The following is a 16,735-nucleotide window of genomic DNA, read 5'->3' on the forward strand; positions in this document are numbered from 1 at the left end:
AGCCTGGCGCGGCGCCAAGTGGGAAAGGGTTGTGTCGAGGCTAAAGGCAGCAGGAAAGCCCGCAGCCCCCAGGTCTGTGGGGCTACGCAAGCGGTTCCCAAAGAGCTTTAGAACAAGGCATAATTTTCCCTGCTGGCTCTTTGGGCGGGGGACCCATCTCCAGCCGTATGGCCATTTTTGTGCCTGGCGCGGCGCCAAGTGGGAAAGGGTGGCTTTGAGGCTGAAGGCAGCAGCAAAGCCCACAGCCCCCAGGTCTGTGGGGTACGCAAGCGGTTCCCAAAGAGCTTTAGAACAAGGCATAGTTTTCCCTGCTGGCTCTTTGGGCGGGGGACACATCTCCAGCCGTATGGCCATTTTTGTGCCTGATAGGGCGCCAAGTGGGAAAGGGTGGTGTCGAGGCTGAAGGCAGCAGGAAAGCCCGCAGCCCCCAGGTCTGTGGGGCTACGCAAGCGGTTCCCAAAGAGCTTTAGAACAAGGCATAGTTTTCCCTGCTGGCTCTTTGGGCGGGGGACCCATCTCCAGCCATATGGCCATTTTTGTGCCTGATAGGGCGCCAAGTGGGAAAGGGTGGCTTTGAGGCTGAAGACAGCAGGAAAGCCTGCAGCCCCCAGGTCTGTGGGGCTATGCAAGCGGTTCCCAAAGAGCTTTAGAACAAGGCATAGTTTTCCCTGCTGGCTCTTAGGGCGGGGGACCCATCTCCAGCCGTATGGCCATTTTTGTGCCTGGCACGGCGCCAAGTGGGAAAGGGTGGTGTCGAGGCTGAAGGCAGCAGGAAAGCCCGCAGTCCCCAGGTCTGTGGGGCTACGCAAGCGGTTCCCAAAGAGCTTTAGAACAAGGCATAGTTTTCCCTGCTGGCTCTTTGGGCGGGGGACCCATCTCCAGCCGTATGGCCATTTTTGAGCCTGGCGCGGCGCCAGGTGGGAAAGGGTGGCTTTGAGGCTGAAGGCAGGAGCAAAGCCTGCAGCCCCCAGGTCTGTGGGGCTACGCAAACGGTTCCCAAAGAGCTTTAGAACAAGGCATAGTTTTCCCTGCTGGCTCTTTTGGCAGGGGACCCATCTCCAGCCGTATGGCCATTTTTGTGCCTGGCCCGGCGCCAAGTGGGAAAGGGTGGCTTTGAGGCTGAAGGCAGCAGCAAAGACTGCAGCCCCCAGGTCTGTGGGGCTACGCAAGCGGTTCCCAAAGAGCTTTAGAACAAGGCATAATTTTCCCTGCTGGCTCTCTGGGCGGGGGACCCATCTCCAGCCGTATGGCCATTTTTGAGCCTGGAGCAGTGCCAAGTGGGAAAGGGTGGTTTTGAGGGTGAAGGCAGCAGGAAAGCCCGCAGCCCCCAGGTCTGTGGGGCTACGCAAGCGGTTCCCAAAGAGCTTTAGAACAAGGCATAGTTTTCCCTGCTGGCTCTTTGGGCGGGGGACCCATCTCCAGCCGTATGGCCATTTTTGTGCCTGGCGCGGCGCCAAGTGGGAAAGGGTGGTGTCGAGGCTGAAGGCAGCAGGAAAGCCCGCAGCCCCCACGTCTGTGGGGCCAAGCAAGCGGTTCCCAAAGAGCTTTAGAACAAGGCATAGTTTTCCCTGCTGGCTCTTTGGGCCTGGGACCCATCTCCAGCCATAGGCCATTTTTGTGCTTGATAGGGCGCCAAGTGGGAAAGGGTGGCTTTGAGGCTGAAGGCAGCAGGAAAGCCTGCAGCCCCCAGGTCTGTGGGGCTACGCAAGCAGTTCCCAAAGAGCTTTAGAACAAGGCATAGTTTTCCCTGCTGGCTCTTTGTTCGGGGGACCCATCTCCAGCCATAGGCCATTTTTGTGCCTGGCCCGGCGCCCAGTGGGAAAGGGTGGCTTTGAGGCTTGAAGGCAGCAGGAAAGCCCGCAGCCCCCAGGTCTGTGGGGCTACGCAAGCGGTTCCCAAAGAGCTTTAGAACAAGGCATAGTTTTCCCTGCTGGCTCTCTGGGCGGGGGACCCATCTCCAGCCGTATGGCCATTTTTGAGCCTGGCGCGGCGCCAAGTGGGAAAGGGTTGTGTCGAGGCTAAAGGCAGCAGGAAAGCCCGCAGCCCCCAGGTCTGTGGGGCTACGCAAGCGGTTCCCAAAGAGCTTTAGAACAAGGCATAATTTTCCCTGCTGGCTCTTTGGGCGGGGAACCCATCTCCAGCCGTATGGCCATTTTTGTGCCTGGCGCAGCGCCAAGTGGGAAAGGGTGGTTTTGAGGCTGAAGGCAGCAGCAAAGCCTGCAGCCCCCAGGTCTGTGGGGCTACGCAAGCGGTTCCCAAAGAGCTTTAGAACAAGGCATAGTTTTCCCTGCTGGCTCTTTGGGCGGGGGACCCATCTCCAGCCGTATGGCCATTTTTGTGCCTGGCCGGGGGCCAAGTGGGAAAGGGTGGTTTTGAGGCTGAAGGCAGCAGGAAAGCCCGCAGCCCCCAGGTCTGTGCGGCTACGCAAGCGGTTCCCAAAGAGCTTTAGAACAAGGCATAGTTTTCCCTGCTGGCTCTTTGGGCATGGGACCCATCTCCAGCCATAGGCCATTTTTGTGCTTGATAGGGCGCCAAGTGGGAAAGGGTTGCTTTGAGGCTGAAGACAGCAGGAAAGCCCGCAGCCCCCAGGTCTGTGGGGCTACGCAAGAGGTTCCCAAAGAGCTTTAGAACAAGGCATAGTTTTCCCTGCTGGCTCTCTGGGCGGGGGACCCATCTCCAGCCGTATGGCCATTTTTGAGCCTGGCGCGGCGCCAGGTGGGAAAGGGTGGCTTTGAGGCTGAAGGCAGGAGCAAAGCCTGCAGCCCCCAGGTCTGTGGGGCTACGCAAGCGGTTCCCAAAGAGCTTTAGAACAAGGCATAGTTTTCCCTGCTGGCTCTTTGGGCGGGGGACCCATCTCCAGCCGTACGGCCATTTTTGTGCCTGGCGCGGCGCCAAGAGGGAAAGGGTGGTGTCGAGGCTAAAGGCAGCAGGAAAGCCCGCAGCCCCCAGGTCTGTGGGGCTACGCAAGCGGTTCCCAAAGAGCTTTAGAACAAGGCATAGTTTTCCCTGCTGGCTCTTTGGGCGGGGGACCCATCTCCAGCCGTATGGCCATTTTTGTGCATGGCGCAGCGCCAAATGGGAAATGGTGGTATCGAGGCTGAAGGCAGCAGGAAAGCCCGCAGCCCCCAGGTCTGTGGGGCTACGCAAGCGGTTCCCAAAGAGCTTTAGAACAAGGCATAGTTTTCCCTGCTGGCTCTTTGGGTGGGGGACCCATCTCCAGCCGTATGGCTATTTTTGTGCCTGACGCGGTGCGTAGTGGCATAGGGTGGTTTTGAGGCTGAAGGCAGCAGGAAAGCCCGCAGCCCCCACGTCTGTGGGGCCAAGCAAGCGGTTCCCAAAGAGCTTTAGAACAAGGCATAGTTTTCCCAGCTGGCTCTTTGGGCGGGGGACCCATCTCCAGCCGTATGGCCATTTTTGTGCCTGGCGCGGTGCGTAGTGGGAAAGGGTGGTTTTGAGGCTGAAGGCAGCAGGAAAGCCCGCAGCCCCCAGGTCTGTGGGGCTACGCAAGCGGTTCCCAAAGAGCTTTAGAACAAGGCATAGTTTTCCCTGCTTGTTCGTTGGGCGGGGGACCCATCTCCAGCCATAGGCCATTTTTGTGCCTGGCACGGCGCCAAGTGGGAAAGGGTGGCTTTGAGGCTGAAGGCATCAGCAAAGCCCACAGGCCCCAGGTCTGTGGGGCTACGCAAGCGGTTCCCAAAGAGCTTTAGAACAAGGCATAGTTTTCCCTGCTGGCTCTTTGGGCGGGGGACCCATCTCCAGCCGTATGGCCATTTTTGTGCCTGGCGCGGCGCCAAGTGGGAAAGGGTGGCTTTGAGGCTGAAGGCAGCAGCAAAGCCTGCAGCCCCCAGGTCTGTGGGGCTACGCAAGCGGTTCCCAAAGAGCTTTAGAACAAGGCATAGTTTTCCCTGCTGGCTCTCTGGGCGGGGGACCCATCTGCAGCCGTATGGCCATTTTTGAGCCTGGAGCAGTGCCAAGTGGGAAAGGGTGGTTTTGAGGGTGAAGGCAGCAGGAAAGCCCGCAGCCCCCAGGTCTGTGGGGCTACGCAAGCGGTTCCCAAAGAGCTTTAGAACAAGGCATAGTTTTCCCTGCTGGCTCTTTGGGCGGGGGAACCATCTCCAGCCGTATGGCCATTTTTGTGCCTGGCACGGCGCCAAGTGGGAAAGGGTGGTGTCGAGGCTGAAGGCAGCAGGAAAGCCCGCAGCCCCCACGTCTGTGGGGCCAAGCAAGCGGTTCCCAAAGAGCTTTAGAACAAGGCATAGTTTTCCCTGCTGGCTCTTTGGGCCTGGGACCCATCTCCAGCCATAGGCCTTTTTTGTGCTTGATAGGGCGCCAAGTGGGAAAGGGTGGCTTTGAGGCTGCAGGCAGCAGGAAAGCCTGCAGCCCCCAGGTCTGTGGGGCTACGCAAGCAGTTCCCAAAGAGCTTTAGAACAAGGCATAGTTTTCCCTGCTGGCTCTTTGTTCGGGGGACCCATCTCCAGCCATAGGCCATTTTTGTGCCTGGCCCGGCGCCCAGTGGGAAAGGGTGGCTTTGAGGCTTGAAGGCAGCAGGAAAGCCCGCAGCCCCCAGGTCTGTGGGGCTACGCAAGCGGTTCCCAAAGAGCTTTAGAACAAGGCATAATTTTCCCTGCTGGCTCTTTGGGCGGGGGACCCATCTCCAGCCGTATGGCCATTTTTGTGCCTGGCGCGGCGCCAAGTGGGAAAGGGTGGCTTTGAGGCTGAAGGCAGCAGCAAAGCCCACAGCCCCCAGGTCTGTGGGGTACGCAAGCGGTTCCCAAAGAGCTTTAGAACAAGGCATAGTTTTCCCTGCTGGCTCTTTGGGCGGGGGACACATCTCCAGCCGTATGGCCATTTTTGTGCCTGATAGGGCGCCAAGTGGGAAAGGGTGGTGTCGAGGCTGAAGGCAGCAGGAAAGCCCGCAGCCCCCAGGTCTGTGGGGCTACGCAAGCGGTTCCCAAAGAGCTTTAGAACAAGGCATAGTTTTCCCTGCTGGCTCTTTGGGCGGGGGACCCATCTCCAGCCATATGGCCATTTTTGTGCCTGATAGGGCGCCAAGTGGGAAAGGGTGGCTTTGAGGCTGAAGACAGCAGGAAAGCCTGCAGCCCCCAGGTCTGTGGGGCTATGCAAGCGGTTCCCAAAGAGCTTTAGAACAAGGCATAGTTTTCCCTGCTGGCTCTTAGGGCGGGGGACCCATCTCCAGCCGTATGGCCATTTTTGTGCCTGGCGCGGCGCCAAGTGGGAAAGGGTGGTGTCGAGGCTGAAGGCAGCAGGAAAGCCCGCAGTCCCCAGGTCTGTGGGGCTACGCAAGCGGTTCCCAAAGAGCTTTAGAACAAGGCATAGTTTTCCCTGCTGGCTCTCTGGGCGGGGACCCATCTCCAGCCGTATGGCCATTTTTGAGCCTGGCGCGGCGCCAGGTGGGAAAGGGTGGCTTTGAGGCTGAAGGCAGGAGCAAAGCCTGCAGCCCCCAGGTCTGTGGGGCTACGCAAGCGGTTCCCAAAGAGCTTTAGAACAAGGCATAGTTTTCCCTGCTGGCTCTTTTGGCAGGGGACCCATCTCCAGCCGTATGGCCATTTTTGTGCCTGGCCCGGCGCCAAGTGGGAAAGGGTGGCTTTGAGGCTGAAGGCAGCAGCAAAGACTGCAGCCCCCAGGTCTGTGGGGCTACGCAAGCGGTTCCCAAAGAGCTTTAGAACAAGGCATAATTTTCCCTGCTGGCTCTCTGGGCGGGGGACCCATCTGCAGCCGTATGGCCATTTTTGAGCCTGGAGCAGTGCCAAGTGGGAAAGGGTGGTTTTGAGGGTGAAGGCAGCAGGAAAGCCCGCAGCCCCCAGGTCTGTGGGGCTACGCAAGCGGTTCCCAAAGAGCTTTAGAACAAGGCATAGTTTTCCCTGCTGGCTCTTTGGGCGGGGGACCCATCTCCAGCCGTATGGCCATTTTTGTGCCTGGCGCGGCGCCAAGTGGCAAAGGGTGGTGTCGAGGCTGAAGGCAGCAGGAAAGCCCGCAGCCCCCACGTCTGTGGGGCCAAGCAAGCGGTTCCCAAAGAGCTTTAGAACAAGGCATAGTTTTCCCTGCTGGCTCTTTGGGCCTGGGACCCATCTCCAGCCATAGGCCATTTTTGTGCTTGATAGGGCGCCAAGTGGGAAAGGGTGGCTTTGAGGCTGAAGGCAGCAGGAAAGCCTGCAGCCCCCAGGTCTGTGGGGCTACGCAAGCAGTTCCCAAAGAGCTTTAGAACAAGGCATAGTTTTCCCTGCTGGCTCTTTGTTCGGGGGACCCATCTCCAGCCATAGGCCATTTTTGTGCCTGGCCCGGCGCCCAGTGGGAAAGGGTGGCTTTGAGGCTTGAAGGCAGCAGGAAAGCCCGCAGCCCCCAGGTCTGTGGGGCTACGCAAGCGGTTCCCAAAGAGCTTTAGAACAAGGCATAGTTTTCCCTGCTGGCTCTCTGGGCGGGGGACCCATCTCCAGCCGTATGGCCATTTTTGAGCCTGGCGCGGCGCCAAGTGGGAAAGGGTTGTGTCGAGGCTAAAGGCAGCAGGAAAGCCCGCAGCCCCCAGGTCTGTGGGGCTACGCAAGCGGTTCCCAAAGAGCTTTAGAACAAGGCATAATTTTCCCTGCTGGCTCTTTGGGCGGGGAACCCATCTCCAGCCGTATGGCCATTTTTGTGCCTGGCGCAGCGCCAAGTGGGAAAGGGTGGTTTTGAGGCTGAAGGCAGCAGCAAAGCCTGCAGCCCCCAGGTCTGTGGGGCTACGCAAGCGGTTCCCAAAGAGCTTTAGAACAAGGCATAGTTTTCCCTGCTGGCTCTTTGGGCATGGGACCCATCTCCAGCCGTATGGCCATTTTTGTGCCTGGCCGGGGGCCAAGTGGGAAAGGGTGGTTTTGAGGCTGAAGGCAGCAGGAAAGCCCGCAGCCCCCAGGTCTGTGCGGCTACGCAAGCGGTTCCCAAAGAGCTTTAGAACAAGGCATAGTTTTCCCTGCTGGCTCTTTGGGCATGGGACCCATCTCCAGCCATAGGCCATTTTTGTGCTTGATAGGGCGCCAAGTGGGAAAGGGTTGCTTTGAGGCTGAAGACAGCAGGAAAGCCCGCAGCCCCCAGGTCTGTGGGGCTACGCAAGAGGTTCCCAAAGAGCTTTAGAACAAGGCATAGTTTTCCCTGCTGGCTCTCTGGGCGGGGGACCCATCTCCAGCCGTATGGCCATTTTTGAGCCTGGCGCGGCGCCAGGTGGGAAAGGGTGGCTTTGAGGCTGAAGGCAGGAGCAAAGCCTGCAGCCCCCAGGTCTGTGGTGCTACGCAAGCGGTTCCCAAAGAGCTTTAGAACAAGGCATAGTTTTCCCAGCTGGCTCTTAGGGCATGGGACCCATCTCCAGCCATAGGCCATTTTTGTGCCTGGCGCGAAGCCAAGTGGGAAAGGGTGCTGTCGAGGCTGAAGGCAGCAGGAAAGCCCGCAGCCCCAAGGTCTGTGGGGCTACGCAAGCGGTTCCCAAAGAGCTTTAGAACAAGGCATAGTTTTCCCTGCTGGCTCTTTGGGCGGGGGACCCATCTCCAGCCGTACGGCCATTTTTGTGCCTGGCGCGGCGCCAAGAGGGAAAGGGTGGTATCGAGGCTGAAGGCAGCAGGAAAGCCCGCAGCCCCCAGGTCTGTGGGGCTACGCAAGCGGTTCCCAAAGAGCGTTAGAACAAGGCATAGTTTTCCCTGCTGGCTCTTTGGGCGGGGGACCCATCTCCAGCCGTATGGCCATTTTTGTGCATGGCGCAGCGCCAAGTGGGAAATGGTGGTATCGAGGCTGAAGGCAGCAGGAAAGCCCGCAGCCCCCAGGTCTGTGGGGCTACGCAAGCGGTTCCCAAAGAGCTTTAGAACAAGGCATAGTTTTCCCTGCTGGCTCTTTGGGCATGGGACCCATCTCCACCCATAGGCCATTTTTGTGCCTGATAGGGCGCCAAGTGGGAAAGGGTGGCTTTGAGGCTGAAGACAGCAGGAAAGCCTGCAGCCCCCAGGTCTGTGGGGCTACGCAAGCAGTTCCCAAAGAGCTTTAGAACAAGGCATAGTTTTCCCTGCTGGCTCTTTGGGTGGGGGACCCATCTCCAGCCGTATGGCTATTTTTGTGCCTGACGCGGTGCGTAGTGGCATAGGGTGGTTTTGAGGCTGAAGGCAGCAGGAAAGCCCGCAGCCCCCACGTCTGTGGGGCCAAGCAAGCGGTTCCCAAAGAGCTTTAGAACAAGGCATAGTTTTCCCTGCTGGCTCTCTGGGCGGGGGACCCATCTGCAGCCGTATGGCCATTTTTGAGCCTGGAGCAGTGCCAAGTGGGAAAGGGTGGTTTTGAGGCTGAAGGCAGCAGGAAAGCCCGCAGCCCCCAGGTCTGTGGGGCTACGCAAGCGGTTCCCAAAGAGCTTTAGAACAAGGCATAGTTTTCCCTGCTGGCTCTTTGGGCGGGGGACCCATCTCCAGCCGTATGGCCATTTTTGTGCCTGGCGCGGCGCAAAGTGGGTAAGGGTGGTGTCGAGGCTGAAGGCAGCAGCAAAGCCTGCAGCCCCCAGGTCTGTGGGGCCAAGCAAGCGGTTCCCAAAGAGCTTTAGAACAAGGCATAGTTTTCCCTGCTGGCTCTTTGGGCATGGGACCCAGCTCCAGCCGTATGGCCATTTTTGTCCCTGGCCCGGCGCCAAGTGGGAAAGGGTGGCTTTGAGGCTGAAGGCAGCAGGAAAGCCCGCAGCCCCCAGGTCTGTGGGGCTACGCAAGCGGTTCCCAAAGAGCTTTAGAACAAGGCATAGTTTTCCCTGCTCGCTCTTAGGGCATGGGACCCATCTCCAGCCATAGGCCATTTTTGTGCCTGGCGCGGCGCCAAGTGGGAAAGGGTGGCTTTGAGGCTGAAGGCAGCAGGAAAGCCCGCAGCCCCCAGGTCTGTGCGGCTACGCAAGCGGTTCCCAAAGAGCTTTAGAACAAGGCATAGTTTTCCCTGCTGGCTCTTTGGGCGGGGGACCCCATCTCCAGCCGTACGGCCATTTTTGAGCCTGGCGCGGCGCCAAGAGGGAAAGGGTGGTGTCGAGGCTAAAGGCAGCAGGAAAGCCCGCAGCCCCCAGGTCTGTGGGGCTACGCAAGCGGTTCCCAAAGAGCTTTAGAACAAGGCATAGTTTTCCCTGCTGGCTCTTTGGGCGGGGGACCCATCTCCAGCCGTATGGCCATTTTTGTGCCTGGCACGGCGCCAAGTGGGAAAGGGTGGCTTTGAGGCTGAAGGCAGCAGGAAAGCCCGCAGCCCCCAGGTCTGTGGGGCTACGCAAGCGGTTCCCAAAGAGCTTTAGAACAAGGCATAGTTTTCCCTGCTGGCTCTTTGGGCGGGGGACCCATCTCCAGCCGTATGGCCATTTTTGTGCCTGGCCCGGCGCCAAGTGGGAAAGGGTGGCTTTGAGGCTGAAGGCAGCAGCAAAGACTGCAGCCCCCAGGTCTGTGGGGCTACGCAAGCGGTTCCCAAAGAGCTTTAGAACAAGGCATAATTTTCCCTGCTGGCTCTCTGGGCGGGGGACCCATCTGCAGCCGTATGGCCATTTTTGAGCCTGGAGCAGTGCCAAGTGGGAAAGGGTGGTTTTGAGGGTGAAGGCAGCAGGAAAGCCCGCAGCCCCCAGGTCTGTGGGGCTACGCAAGCGGTTCCCAAAGAGCTTTAGAACAAGGCATAGTTTTCCCTGCTGGCTCTTTGGGCGGGGGACCCATCTCCAGCCGTATGGCCATTTTTGTGCCTGGCGCGGCGCCAAGTGGGAAAGGGTGGTGTCGAGGCTGAAGGCAGCAGGAAAGCCCGCAGCCCCCAGGTCTGTGGGGCTACGCAAGCGGTTCCCAAAGAGCTTTAGAACAAGGCATAGTTTTCCCTGCTGGCTCTTTGGGCATGGGACCCATCTCCACCCATAGGCCATTTTTGTGCCTGATAGGGCGCCAAGTGGGAAAGGGTGGCTTTGAGGCTGAAGACAGCAGGAAAGCCTGCAGCCCCCAGGTCTGTGGGGCTACGCAAGCGGTTCCCAAAGAGCTTTAGAACAAGGCATAGTTTTCCCTGCTGGCTCTTTGGGTGGGGGACCCATCTCCAGCCGTATGGCTATTTTTGTGCCTGACGCGGTGCGTAGTGGCATAGGGTGGTTTTGAGGCTGAAGGCAGCAGGAAAGCCCGCAGCCCCCACGTCTGTGGGGCCAAGCAAGCGGTTCCCAAAGAGCTTTAGAACAAGGCATAGTTTTCCCAGCTGGCTCTTTGGGCGGGGGACCCATCTCCAGCCGTATGGCCATTTTTGTGCCTGGCACGGCGCCAAGTGGGAAAGGGTGGTTTTGAGGCTGAAGGCAGCAGGAAAGCCCGCAGCCCCCAGGTCTGTGGGGCTACGCAAGCGGTTCCCAAAGAGCTTTAGAACAAGGCATAGTTTCCCCTGCTGGCTCTTTGGGCGGGGGACCCATCTCCAGCCGTATGGCCATTTTTGTGCCTGGCGCGGCGCCAAGTGGGTAAGGGTGGTGTCGAGGCTGAAGGCAGCAGCAAAGCCTGCAGCCCCCAGGTCTGTGGGGCCAAGCAAGCGGTTCCCAAAGAGCTTTAGAACAAGGCATAGTTTTCCCTGCTGGCTCTTTGGGCATGGGACCCATCTCCAGCCGTATGGCCATTTTTGTCCCTGGCCCGGCGCCAAGTGGGAAAGGGTGGCTTTGAGGCTGAAGGCAGCAGGAAAGCCCGCAGCCCCCAGGTCTGTGGGGCTACGCAAGCGGTTCCCAAAGAGCTTTAGAACAAGGCATAGTTTTCCCTGCTGGCTCTTTGGGCGGGGGACCCATCTCCAGCCATAGGCCATTTTTGTGCCTGGCGCGAAGCCAAGTGGGAAAGGGTGCTGTCGAGGCTGAAGGCAGCAGGAAAGCCCGCAGCCCCAAGTTCTGTGGGGCTACGCAAGCGGTTCCCAAAGAGCTTTAGAACAAGGCATAGTTTTCCCTGCTGGCTCTTTGGGCGGGGGACCCATCTCCAGCCGTATGGCCATTTTTGTGCCTGGCCCGGCGCAAAGTGGGAAAGGGTGGCTTTGAGGCTGAAGGCAGCAGGAAAGCCCGCAGCCCCCAGGTCTGTGCGGCTACGCAAGCGGTTCCCAAAGAGCTTTAGAACCAGGCATAGTTTTCCCTGCTGGCTCTTTGGGCGGGGGACCCATCTCCAGCCGTATGGCCATTTTTGTGCCTGGCGCGGCGCCAAGAGGGAAAGGGTGGTGTCGAGGCTAAAGGCAGCAGGAAAGCCCGCAGCCCCCAGGTCTGTGGGGCTACGCAAGCGGTTCCCAAAGAGCTTTAGAACAAGGCATAGTTTTCCCTGCTGGCTCTTTGGGCGGGGGACCCATCTCCAGCCGTATGGCCATTTTTGTGCATGGCGCAGCGCCAAGTGGGAAATGGTGGTATCGAGGCTGAAGGCAGCAGGAAAGCCCGCAGCCCCCAGGTCTGTGGGGCTACGCAAGCGGTTCCCAAAGAGCTTTAGAACAAGGCATAGTTTTCCCTGCTGGCTCTTTGGGCATGGGACCCATCTCCACCTATAGGCCATTTTTGTGCCTGATAGGGCGCCAAGTGGAAAGGGTGGCTTTGAGGCTGAAGACAGCAGGAAAGCCTGCAGCCCCCAGGTCTGTGGGGCTACGCAAGCGGTTCCCAAAGAGCTTTAGAACAAGGCATAGTTTTCCCTGCTGGCTCTTTGGGTGGGGGACCCATCTCCAGCCGTATGGCTATTTTTGTGCCTGACGCGGTGCGTAGTGGCATAGGGTGGTTTTGAGGCTGAAGGCAGCAGGAAAGCCCGCAGCCCCTACGTCTGTGGGGCTACGCAAGCGGTTCCCAAAGAGCTTTAGAACAAGGCATAGTTTTCCCTGCTGGCTCTTTTGGCAGGGGACCCATCTCCAGCCGTATGGCCATTTTTGTCCCTGGCCCGGCGCCAAGTGGGAAAGGGTGGTGTTGAGGCTGAAGGCAGCAGCAAAGACTGCAGCCCCAAGGTCTGTGGGGCCAAGCAAGCGGTTCCCAAAGAGCTTTAGAACAAGGCATAGTTTTCCCAGCTGGCTCTTTGGGCGGGGGACCCATCTCCAGCCGTATGGCCATTTTTGTGCCTGGCACGGCGCCAAGTGGGAAAGGGTGGTTTTGAGGCTGAAGGCAGCAGCAAAGCCCGCAGCCCCCAGGTCTGTGGGGCTACGCAAGCGGTTCCCAAAGAGCTTTAGAACAAGGCATAGTTTTACCTGCTGGCTCTTTTGGCAGGGGACCCATCTCCAGTCGTATGGCCATTTTTGTGCCTGGCGCGGCGCCACGTGGGAAAGGGTGATTTTGAGGCTGAAGGCGTCGCGAAAGCCTGCCGTCCGAGGGTTTCTTAATGACTTTTCTTAATGATGTCTCCACAGTGTGAAGTTTTGCAGGATTTGAAAAAGTAATAGACACAGTGAAATTGAGTCTATTGGAAACTTCCATACTTTTCCCTCCCTCTAAAATCTCTGGTGTCCTGTAGTATCCACTGCCTGCAACTGCTGTTGCAGGAGCAGACAGATTGGTATCAAATTTAGAAAAAAAGGGACATCATTAAGAGGATTCACTCGCCTTATTTTTCACCGGTGTGGCCAGTAAAGAAACCAAAAAGGCAATGGCGTTTCACAGTAGATTACGGAAAATTAAACGCCAACACTGCACCTCTGACTGCTGCTGTTCCAAATATCGCGGAAATTGTGACAATGATAAAAGGAGCTGCCCATCCTTGCAGGGTTGCCTTAGATTTTAAAGACATATTTTTTTATGATTCTCCTCCTTGAGCAGGACAAAGCGCAGTTTGCATTCACATGGAAAGGAGTGCAATATACCTTTAACCGCTTTCCACAAGGATACAAACATTCCCCCACTATTGCCCATAATGCTTTGGCTAAAGTGCTATCAGAGATTCCTGTTTCACAGGGATGTACAGTATACCAATATATTATTGATGACATCTTAATAGGGGAGAGAACCAAGAAAGTGTACAAGACATGATGGAAAACATCCGAAAAACATTATCAGATTTGGGATTGGAAATTCCCGACTCAAAGTGTCAGGGACCCGCACAGGAAGTTAAATTCCTGGGGGTCTGGTGGATTAAGGGAGCTGCTTCTGTCCCTCAGGATACCCTGAAAAAATAGAACATGGACAGAATCCTTCCAGCACGAAGGAGTTACAGCAAGTCCTGGGAACTTTAAGTTATTAGCGTAAACACATCCCTGGCTTTTCCATCATTGCTCGCCCCCTTTATTGTTTGCTCAAAAAAGGTAAATCCTGGGAGTCGACTGAACAACACACTAATGCACTAGAATTGCTAATAAAAGAGCTAAGGTTATTCCAACAACTTGGCCCCATACATCCAACTGACCCTGTCCATGTAGAATGGGGGCTCAGTGAACATGGTTCCCATTGTAATTTATGCCAGAAGGGACCAGCAGGACCGGAGAGACCATTAGAATTTAGCTCTCACGCCTTTAATGATACTGAGAGCAGCTATTCAGACCTGGAGAAGGGTTTACTGTCCCTGGTGCGAGCATTGCAACGAGCAGAGCAGATAAGGAGACAACAGAGCGTGATTGTTCGGGGCCCTTTTCGCCTCCCAGATGTGGTCCTTAAAGGGACACCACCAGCAGCTGGCATTCCCCAGAAACCCACAGTTCGAAAGTGGTATGCTTATTTAGAAGGCATTAATGATATCATGCCAGTCTCTGAAGGTAGTATCAAAGTATCCATGCTCCAGAAGGATAGAGATGGTGCCCTATTGTTCCAATCCCCACCAAACAGACCATCTCCAATCCAAGAAGCACCTCCTCTGAAAGCAGGCAGTGATCTTACAGGAGTGTGGTTTACTGGTGTGTCATCTCACCGTGAGAACAGCAAGTGGAAATACAAGGCCGTAGCACTGGAAGTAGCAACGGGGGAAAGAGCAATTGAAACAGGAGAAGGTAGGGCACAAGTAGGGGAACTCAGAGCCGTCCTACTAGCTGCACAACATGGAGCTACTTACATTTACACTGACTCATATGCTGTTTTTAAAGGAGCCACTGAATGGCTAGGACACTGGGCAGCCAATGATTGGCAGGTGAATAGAGTCCCAATCTGGGAGACAGACAGTTGGAAGCAACTGTTGGAAATAGGAGGACAGAGACCATTGCACATTGCTTGGGTAAAAGGCCACGATCGTTCAAACTCGATCACTGCTCAGTTCAACCAACAGGTAGATAGCCTCACGCGGCTACAACAAATTGACACTGTAGATGATGGTCGGGAATGGTTACATATTAAGCCTGGCCATACAGGCCATGCTGATCTGTATCAGGAAGGTCTAGCCCGGGGGTGGCCTGTGTCGGTTAAGCTGTGCGAACAAGTAGTAACTGCCTGGTCACAATGTCGCCTACGACTCAGCAAAGATCATCCGAGTAAGGCGCCTCCCTTACACATGCGGGACAAGAAAATGTTGTGGCATTCATGGCAGATTGATTATATTGGGCCCTTGAGATCATCAGGTGGGAAAAGATATGTCCTAGTCGGAGTGGAGATTATCTCCAGCCTCAGTATGGCCACTGGCTTCAAATCAGCTGCTGGGGACAACACAGTGAAAGGCCTAAAAGGGTGGCTCAGCACACTTCCCCTTCCCGAGGAAATCCAAAGTGATAACGGTTCACACTTTACCGCTACAGTGGTACAAGATTGGGCCAAAGAAGAAGGGATTCGATGGGTATTTCATACTCCCTATTATCCTCAGGCTAATGGCATTGTTGAATGCACCAACGGATTGGTTAAGCGTTTTGCAAAAACTCATAAATCATAAGGGAAGGTGAAGAAGGCACCTTGCCCACCGAAATTCGAAAAGTAATATGGGATAACGCAATTGAGTTTGAGAGAAAATTTCAATCCTGGTGGTATCTGGTTAATTTCACCTACGATCCCACTGAGAGCAAAGCCACAGCTTTTGTCTTAACGATACGCAATGCCTCAGTATCCACCATATACCCAATCATCGCACTGGGGTTGAATCATCAAGGAGCTCTACTCTATCCAACACAGCACAGAGGTTGGGCACGACAAAATGAGACTAAATGGCAAACTGCTGATGTTGACGCATGCGTTTCACGAGACCAACAAGGATTCATTTGTGAGAGTAATACTCTCAAAGCACAAGACCTTTGTCTTGACACCAACCAGAATGCTTGTCACTTTGAGACACATCCCGATGAAACCCCAGAGACTGTGCTTGACTATATTGGGAAAGGGTGCGTTAGCATGAGGTCTCCCTGTAGTCTTGTATTATAGACGAGAAAGGCTTGAGACCATGGCCACTCTGGGTCTCTTTGACTACAAACAACAGGGAATAAAAAGGTGAAACTGAATAGCATCAATTCCATCTGCCAATTCGTCATTTTAGAATTTGGGCCTCCAAATAGCCATACATCATAAAAGTAGTATTATTGCCAGGTTCAATGTCAGGATTCCCTGGAGACATTCAAAGGTAGCGTAGGCCAATCCGTCTGTACAGCTCATCCAAGGTTCCTGTAAGACATAAAGGAAAAGAAAATCTGCTCGGTCTTATTCGACCGACGGGGTTAAAAAGAAGGTGCGGTCCACCGGGTGCTGATCCGGTGTATCTTCCCTGAACAATCCTTGGCTTCCCATGCATAGGGATTTTTGGGAGTAGCTAGCACCATTGGCACCGTCCCATTTTGAGGCATTTTCACTAGCACAGGTAGTCCAGGGTGAAATCTTCCGGGGTATTTTCCCGGTTCATTGGCAGCCTTTGGCGAGATAATATTGGCAGGTACACAGAAAGCTTTCATTTTAGGACAGCCGTCTCCACTCCATTTGTTATTTAGTTGATAGATGGCATCATCCAATCGCAAATGCCAACCAGGTTCATGACTTTTTGCAAAACGCTTAACCAATCTATTGGTGCGTTCAACAATGCCATTAGCCTGGGGATAATAGGGAGTATGAAATACCCATCGAATCCCTTCTTCCTTGGCCCAATCTTGTACCACCGAAGCCGTAAAGTGTGAAACGTTATCACTCTGGATTTCGTCGGGAAGGGGAAGTGTGCTGAACCACCCTGTTAGGCCTTTCACTGTGTTGTCCCTCGTAGCTGGTTTGAAACTGCTGGCCATACTGAGGCTGGAGATAATCTCCACTCCTACCAGGACATATCTTTTCCCACCTGATGATCTCAAGGGCCCAATATAATCAAGCTGCCATGAATGCCACAACGCTTTCTTGTCCCGCATGTGTAAGGGAGGCGCCTTACTCGGATGATCTTTGCTGAGTCGTAGGCGACATTGTGAACAGGCAGTTACTATTTGTTCGCACAGCTTAACTGACACAAGCCACCCACCTTCCCGATACAGGTCAGGACGGCCTGTGCGGCCACGTTTAACATGTAACGATTCAAGTAAGCGTTCCCATTCCCGACCATCATCTACAATGTCAATTTGTTGCAGCCGCGTGAGGCCATCTACCTGTTGGTTGAACTGAGCAGTGATCGAGTTTGAACGATCGTGGCCTTTTACCCAAGCAATGTGCAATGGTCTCTGTCCTCCTATTTCCAACAGTTGCTTCCAATTATCTGTCTCCCAAACTGGGACTCTATTCACCTGCCAATCGTTGGCTGCCCAGTGTCCTAGCCATTCAGTGGCTCCTTTAAGAACAGCATATGACTCAGCGTAAAAGGAGGTGGCTCCATGTTGTGCAGCTAGTAGGACAGCTCTGAGTTCCCCTACCCTCCCCTATTTCAATTGCTCTTTCTCCCGTTGT

Source organism: Rissa tridactyla, unplaced genomic scaffold (assembly GCF_028500815.1).
Source record: "Rissa tridactyla isolate bRisTri1 unplaced genomic scaffold, bRisTri1.patW.cur.20221130 scaffold_124, whole genome shotgun sequence".
NCBI classification, from domain to species: Eukaryota; Metazoa; Chordata; class Aves; order Charadriiformes; family Laridae; genus Rissa; species Rissa tridactyla.